This window comes from Ambystoma mexicanum, chromosome 3p (assembly GCF_040938575.1).
Source record: "Ambystoma mexicanum isolate Mex_15411 chromosome 3p, UKY_AmexF1_1, whole genome shotgun sequence".
Lineage (NCBI taxonomy): Eukaryota > Metazoa > Chordata > Amphibia > Caudata > Ambystomatidae > Ambystoma > Ambystoma mexicanum.
This window is the reverse complement of record NC_090925.1, coordinates 1065920642-1065928105: the sequence shown is the minus strand read 5'-3', so window position 1 is coordinate 1065928105 and position 7464 is coordinate 1065920642.

Genomic DNA, 7464 nt, shown 5'->3' with positions numbered 1-7464 from the left:
GTCCCACGACCACTGCTGCGAGGAACAGTATATTCTTCGTAGCGTATGAGCTTGCTTGTTGTTTGTGCGCACGTTTATGCTGCACGGGGCCACTTACGCCTGCTTCCTGCTGGTGTACGTGTTTCCGGATTAACGCGTCGTTTTTGGCGCACGGGTTTCCCCTGTTCGATTCCATAAATACGTGTTGTTAGCACGCGTGTGGGCGTTGCAAGCATTTACCTCCCGTAATTCCCCCGTAACGCCCACATTTTCACGCGTTGTTCCCCATTCCGCGTATTATGTCCCATGTTCCGCCCACTTTTCTTGTGTGCGCTGCACGATGTGCACTTTCCATGTGCGCGTCGCGCACAGCGTTTAATGACGTGTGCCAACCACGGATTTGGCGCACTTCCCAGGTTTTACACGTGCAGCGCATTCCATGAATCGACGAACGGCTGCATGCTCAGCTTTAGCACTCGTGCGCTGCAATTTTCACGCTTGCACTCCCCTTTTCGGCGCACATTTATTCCATGAATTACAGCACACACATGGATTTGAGTTATTCTGTATCAATGTCAATTGAATTGCAATCATGACAGCAAATGGCTGCTCCTTTGATTGCTGCTGACCTATTCTATGTAGTTAGCAATTAGAAGAAATGTGAATCTATTGTTCACACAACTTCTATCCTCTCCACCTGCCAGTCTGTAGTTCCACTGGCCTGGGGTGCTTGATTAAAAGCATAGTAAACCAAGCAGAAACATTGTTTTTTCAATAAAAATCAGTAAAAACAGAAAACTGGGACATTTGTACAATCGCATTTTATTCTTAGTCAACTCATTACAACTCATTAAATAGCAGAAGAAAAGAAAGCTGTATTCTATCTCCTAAAATAGCACATAATACTGGTGCAATTAAATCTGCCAGCACACTATACAAGTGTTCTTTATTTTCTACTGGCACACAAGCTATGTTTCATAATTTCCCAAAGGCTTAGTTGCAGGTTCTACGTTGTTTCCCTGCAGGACAATTCATAGTACCCTGGTTGTCAGGGCCCAACGTCGGTGCTGCAGGGAAACATAATTCCCTCACCGAGCCCCTGCAAACCTGTTCCCACCCCTACCCCCGTTCCCCTAGGCCAAGACCCCTGTCTCTCTCTCTCTCTCTCACACACACACACACACACACACATAGGCGCGCGCACACACACACGCGCACATCCATACACACACACACACACACACGCACATACATACACATCCACACCCAAACCCCTCCCCAAACTGCTGCCATGTTCAGCTCACTTTCTCTATGCTCAGTAATCGCATTTGCAGTTTCCCGAAAGGCCTCCTTGGGACGACAGTGGACTTTCAGGGAAATTGCTGCACTGGAAATTGGCACAATGTAGTGGGACGGTGTTTCAAGAGTGTTGCAGAAATATGTATCCACGCTTCCAGTGTTTGTTTCAGATGCTCCGTTTTTTCATACGAACATCCAAGACCATTTTGCTTCGAAAGAAATTGTTCATGTGTATGTTTTATTTTTCTAGCTTCTCTCAAGTATTATGCTGCAAAACGTGTTATTTGTTGCAAATTCAAGCCGAAATGTGGCATCATTCTCACTACAATGTACTTTCACTACCTTGGTTCTTCCAGAGCATTGTGTTTACATCCCTCCTATTCGAAATATCACCAAATATCTGTGACCAATTAGTGACCCTTTATATCAACGACCTAAGTAGTGTAAGCGATATTCAATCAACACTACAGCTAAGTCAATGCCGAGTCTGGGATGCTGAGGAAAACCCTTATTGATGTATTTTTATGTTCAGTTCAGTACTCTGGATGACAACCCTTGTATAACACCCCCCTCTTAGAATCCCCCTGACCCCACTGAGCCAAGAAGTAGGTTTGTTTTCCAAATTAAAAGGTTTATTTGAAAAATTAAACAATATATATGTGTCACACTTTTATAACAATTTAATATCTGATAGTACACTTATACATATGATGTGGATCCACAATGGGTAATGTTACAGTGATACACTTGATTACTTAGGAGTAGTATAGAGGATGAGGTAACTGAAAATGCTTTATGGTTTCAAGGAAATGCAAGGTGGAATAAAATGCAGTACAGCAAATAAACTTGATATGATTTGAACCAAGCTTAGAGGAAACAGGTAGAAGTTTGGAGCACAGGCCCAAAATGCTTTTTAATGGGATGGCAATGGATGGGAAAATGTGTTAACTGATTTTAATTCCCTCTAGAGATTCAGGGTGAGTGAGAGATGCTTGTTGGTATTAGTTCAGGCTCACTTTAGCAATGCTCTATGAGTTATTACCAGGTTGCAAACGGATTTTAACAAAGGAAAGAATGGAGCTGCTATTTTGACAAGTGGAGAAATTGAGCCAAATCGCAAATCGTGGTAAATTTTGTGAGTGCGTAAATCGGGATTGCGGTAAAAGTATAGGGACTATAAGTCATTTCTAGATTTGTTGGAAAGCCTAGAATCACAGCTTTAAAATTTAAGTAAAATTTCGTTCCTAGCCCAAACGGTTCCAGAGATACGGACGATTTAATAAAGGTAGATTTTCGGATTTAAAGTAAAACTCAAAATGACAGGTGACAGCTTGCAGCTGCAGAATTGACAGGTGAAAGTTGTGCAGCTTTAAAAATGACAGATGACACGATTTCTAGGAGGCAGTTCTACTTAGCTTAAAATAGCTTGAATTAGATTATTTTAACTAAGAGATTGGTTCTGCACAGTTCTGCTAGGTACTCACAATATAAATTTGAACTAGACCTCGTCACGGATCTGGTCAACACGTCCGGCGGCGGTTCTGTCTGCTCGATGGGTCAATCAGGCACCAATTCTGCTCACAGCGATCCGTATCTCTGGTTCTGCTCACAGCGGTCTGGGTCAGCTCTGCTCTGCTGGTCCAGCCTCTCTGGATACAGCGGCCTCTGGTTCTGGATACTGCTCTGCTTTCCGGTCCGGATCAAGTGGATTCTGGATGTAACACTGCTTTCTGGGTACTGGCAAAAGTTATTGGCAAAAGAATTCAGACAGCTCGCCCGGCTGTGGAATAGTTTGCAAATGATTTTAAGGATGCTGAGGCCTGCTGAGAAGAGTCCTCAGTTTGTGGGTTTAGGCCCTTGCTTTAAGTTCTGAAGTAAATTTCTGGTCTCTGAAGATTGAAGGATGTGAAGTCTGGAGTCTCCCGGCAGAGCGTCCCGCAGAAAATGGAATTGAATGTCTCTACCTGTCCCAGCAGTCTCTTTTTATGTGTTTTGGAAGTGGGTGTGTGCGTGGCATAACTAAGCCTGCCCCTCTCTACTTGTCATTGGCCCAATTCTCCCTTCTCCCATGATTGGGGGAAGGAAATGGATTGTCATCATGATGAGGTCTGTGTATGGGTCAGAGGATCCTCCCCTGGTCAATTTGCCCACAAATCTATATTTGATTCAAATACATATTTCCCAGATACACAATTTGTTGAAATTACATGTACACATTATATATTCCTTATGGTCCATGCTTGTCCGCCTCTGATCGTCCTGGGGGCTTGCATTCAAAAATGACAACATTTTGCGCTTTTTGACTGGTTTACCAATATCGGACATTTACCAAAAATTACACACATGTGCGCAAGGAGTATGGACATTAATTGATGAAGTGTCAGATTTTTAACATGCAGACATTTGGAGTGAGACCCTATTTTCCGCTAGCAACCCCCCAGAATACACCACAGGGTCCTAGCGCCTCTTAAAACGTGCACAGAAAAATCACAAGAATAATGATATTCCTTATATAATTTTGACCAGTCCGCACTATGAGTTATCTATCTTTTTAACTTATGCCCTGGTCAAAAAGGGGTGTGGCTTCCCACATCACATGGTGGAAGAATTGGTTTATCCACTTCCCCCAAGCTCAGCTGGCTCTCACAGCCACTTCTCCTCCCACTTCTCCCAAGAGGAAGCCACTTTATGGCCCCCCCAATATAACATTTGCCTGAGTCCATTGTTCAGTTTCCTGCAGTCCCTAGGTAATTCAATCAGAGAGGTGTCACCTCCTTTTTGTGGGGGCATCAGAATGCAGCCAGGCCTGGGAACACAGCTGTTGATCCAGTTTCAACTCCTGTCGGGGGTAGTTGTCAGGCAGAATCCAGTTTCATTAAGCCAGGTTTCAGCTAAATGTCACTTTTTGTTCCCAGTTTTCTACATTCAAATCAAACTGACATTTTTTACACATGCAGCTAGAGTGCTGATTCTAAGTTCAAAACTCTGACATTTCAACAGTTACAAACTATGTGATACTCAAAAGTAGGTCCCTCATTTAATTTAAACATTTTGATTTTAGTGCTTTTCAGTTCAGTTTAACTTAAGCTGCTGACCTCCACAGCTCAGCCAGTTTTGTTATGAACATTGTTTTGGGCTCTTTTTCTTTCCAGATTTTGTATGCACACAAAACTGCATTCTGCCAAATGTCTGCTGGTGTTCAGTGAGATTTTTGAATATCCTGCAATGTTTGACATAGGCATTTTTAGCTTGCATTCAGAGAAACCAAGGTGATTACAAAGGGCTTTTTAAGCTAACAGGCACTGCTGTTTTTCCTTTGGCACACATTCCACTCATGGCACCCCTGGCCCATCACGCTCGCACTGGTGGGTGGAAGGTTGGGTGACCATTTTGGTGTGCGCACAAACTGCGTGGTTCTCCTGGATTCTGGCGCACATGTGGGCTTTTTGGCCATCTTGGATTTTCTAAGCCCACAGCACCAAATGTTGCAGCTTAATGACTCAAACGTGGGTCAATACTCCTGACAAAGCCCCCCCACCTGACTGCACTTTGAATTTGAGTCAAGGGGGAGTCAGGTGTGAAGAATGTTTTGACCCACGCACTGGTATGTCCGCATCATCTTCTTCCAATTCCGCAAATGGCACAGTTCAGCATCTTGTCCTCCATCCGGTTGGATCGATCGGTTCTCCTCGCCGGTCCTGATGGGAATATTGGGCAGTTCTCCGGGCCCCTCGGATCTTTGCCCCCGGTCTCCGGATCGTCCTCCTTGGCCAGTCTCCAGGTTTTCTTTCTCCTAGGACGACAAAGGTAAGCGGCATAACCTATTTGTAGACATTTCTTCCCCACCATTGATATAGTGGGGTGGCATATACATTTTATAGTCAAGACATTTGCGTTCTTATTTTAACAAAAAACAAGATACAATTATAAGACATTTTATTTTTTCAAATTCATAATATTTTATACATTATATGTGGGATATTTTAGGGTTGTTATTGAATTACTCTGAAGCGGTCCCCTCTGGTATTGCAGAGGACTCCTCCAGTTGTTGCAGAGTGTGCCTGGGTTGGCAACACTTCAGCTGATTAATATGGACCCACTTATCTTCCCCTTCCGCCAAATTACCTTTGGGGATGCGGATTTTGTAGGCAACAGGGGAGATCTTGTCTATAATTTCAAAGGGTCCCTTCCATGTAGGCAAACATTTTCGCTGTTTGGCCTGGTTCCTTTGGAAATTGTATAGATAGACCTAGTCCCCCACAGTATATTCCTTCCTGGTGGTCTTCAGGTCATAGTGGATTTTCATGCTATCAGCTGATCTTTCTAGATTCTGCTGAGTATAGGCAAAAGCATGTTGGAGGTGTTTCCTTAAATTCTCCACATACTCATGAGTTGTGGAGGCATTTATCAACGTTTGCTCTTGGGTTCTGTAGAGCAAATGCTGAGGAAGCACCATCTTGCGTCCAGTCATCAACTCAAATGGTGACATTTTACTTGCAGATGAAGGGGTAGATCTGATGGCCATTAGGACCAGAGGTAATCGGATATCCCAACTTGGCCCAGAATCTGCCACAAATTTTTTTAATATGCTCACAATGGTTTAGTTGTATCCCTCCACTGCTCCAGAAGAAGCTGGCCTGTAAGCAATATGTAGCTTCCTTTTGACCCCCAGTGTCTCCCACATCTTTGTCATTACTTCACTGGTGAAGTGGCTACCTCTGTCTGATTCAATCCTTTGAGGTAGACCAAAACGGGAAAAGATGTGGTTAATCATCAGGGCAGCTGCTGTTTCTGCCTTGCAGTTTGGGGCTGGGAGACATTCCACCCACTTGGTAAACAAACATGTAACGGTCAACATGTACTTGTTTCCTCTAGACGAGCGAATTACAGGGCCTACAAAGTCGATTTGCAAATCTGACCATGGCAGTGTCATCCCCCTCTTTTGGAGAGGCGCACGGTGTGTGAGGGATGATGGCTGAAATTGTGCACACACAAGACACCCCTTCAAGTATTGGTCGAGGTCCTGCTTCATGTGTGGGCAGTATGCAACCTCTCTTAAGATTTCCAGTGTTGTGTGAAAACCCCTATGACCGGCGGTGGCCGCATCATGGGCGTGACTTAACATCAGGCTTCGGAATGAGGTAGGGACTACTCACTGATCATGGCAAGCTTGGGATTTCCTTACCAACAAACCGTCTTGGATTCAGAACCTTTTTGGACATTTCATCAACACTCTTAGGTCCTCTTTCCCAATGTAATTGGTATCCGTCAGGGGAAAGTTCTCAGGGTCCTCAATGTGTTGGTAAAACTTACCAATCATTGGATCCCCATTCTGAGCTGTAATCAAATCAGCATCAGGGGTCTCCTTACTCCATTGTGCAGTTGAAAGATCATGGTGAGCATTTATCTGGGACCTAGTGATAGCAGTGACCTGGATTTCCCCTAACAGGGACTCTATTTCTATTAGATCCTCTTGGATGGCCCCGGTTTTGGCCAGCTGATCAGCTAAGTCATTTCCAGTTTTGTCTGGTCCCTCTACTTTGGAATGACCCTTAATCTTTTTCCAGTAGATGGTCGTCCCATTCGAGGTGACCAGATCATCAATGTTTTGGATTAACTTCCCATGTTTCAAGGGTTTGTTATTAGCACATAACATGCCTCTGGTTTTCCAATTAACCAGGTGATCCACGAATCCGTTCCGTACATAATCCGAGTCTGTGATTATGACCAGTTCGTGGAGTTGATGTTGGACAGCAGTGAGGATGGCCTGATGCACAGCCATCAATTCTGCCACCTGACTACTTCGGGGACCAATTTTGTATCCAGCTGAGGGTTCTGGAAACTCCTTCACCCATGCATTCCCTACGCCGGCCACCAGTTCTTTCTCCCCGTTGTTGTCAACATGGTAAGAGCATCCATCCACATAGACAGTGGGCATTCCCTCACACTTGTCTTCTTCAAAGACTTTGTGGGGGGAATTAAGGTATGCCTCCATGTTGTCCTTGATTTTTTAGACTTTCGTCCTCGAGACAGTTTTCTCTGGCACAATCATGCAAGTCAGCCAGACCTTGCGCGAGGGGACTCTTCTTGTTTTGGCCATATCTGACCTCCACAGGAAAGCCTTGCATTGACAGAATCCAGGAAGTAATTCGGGAATTACTCACATTTCCGACCCGGATCCTGTCA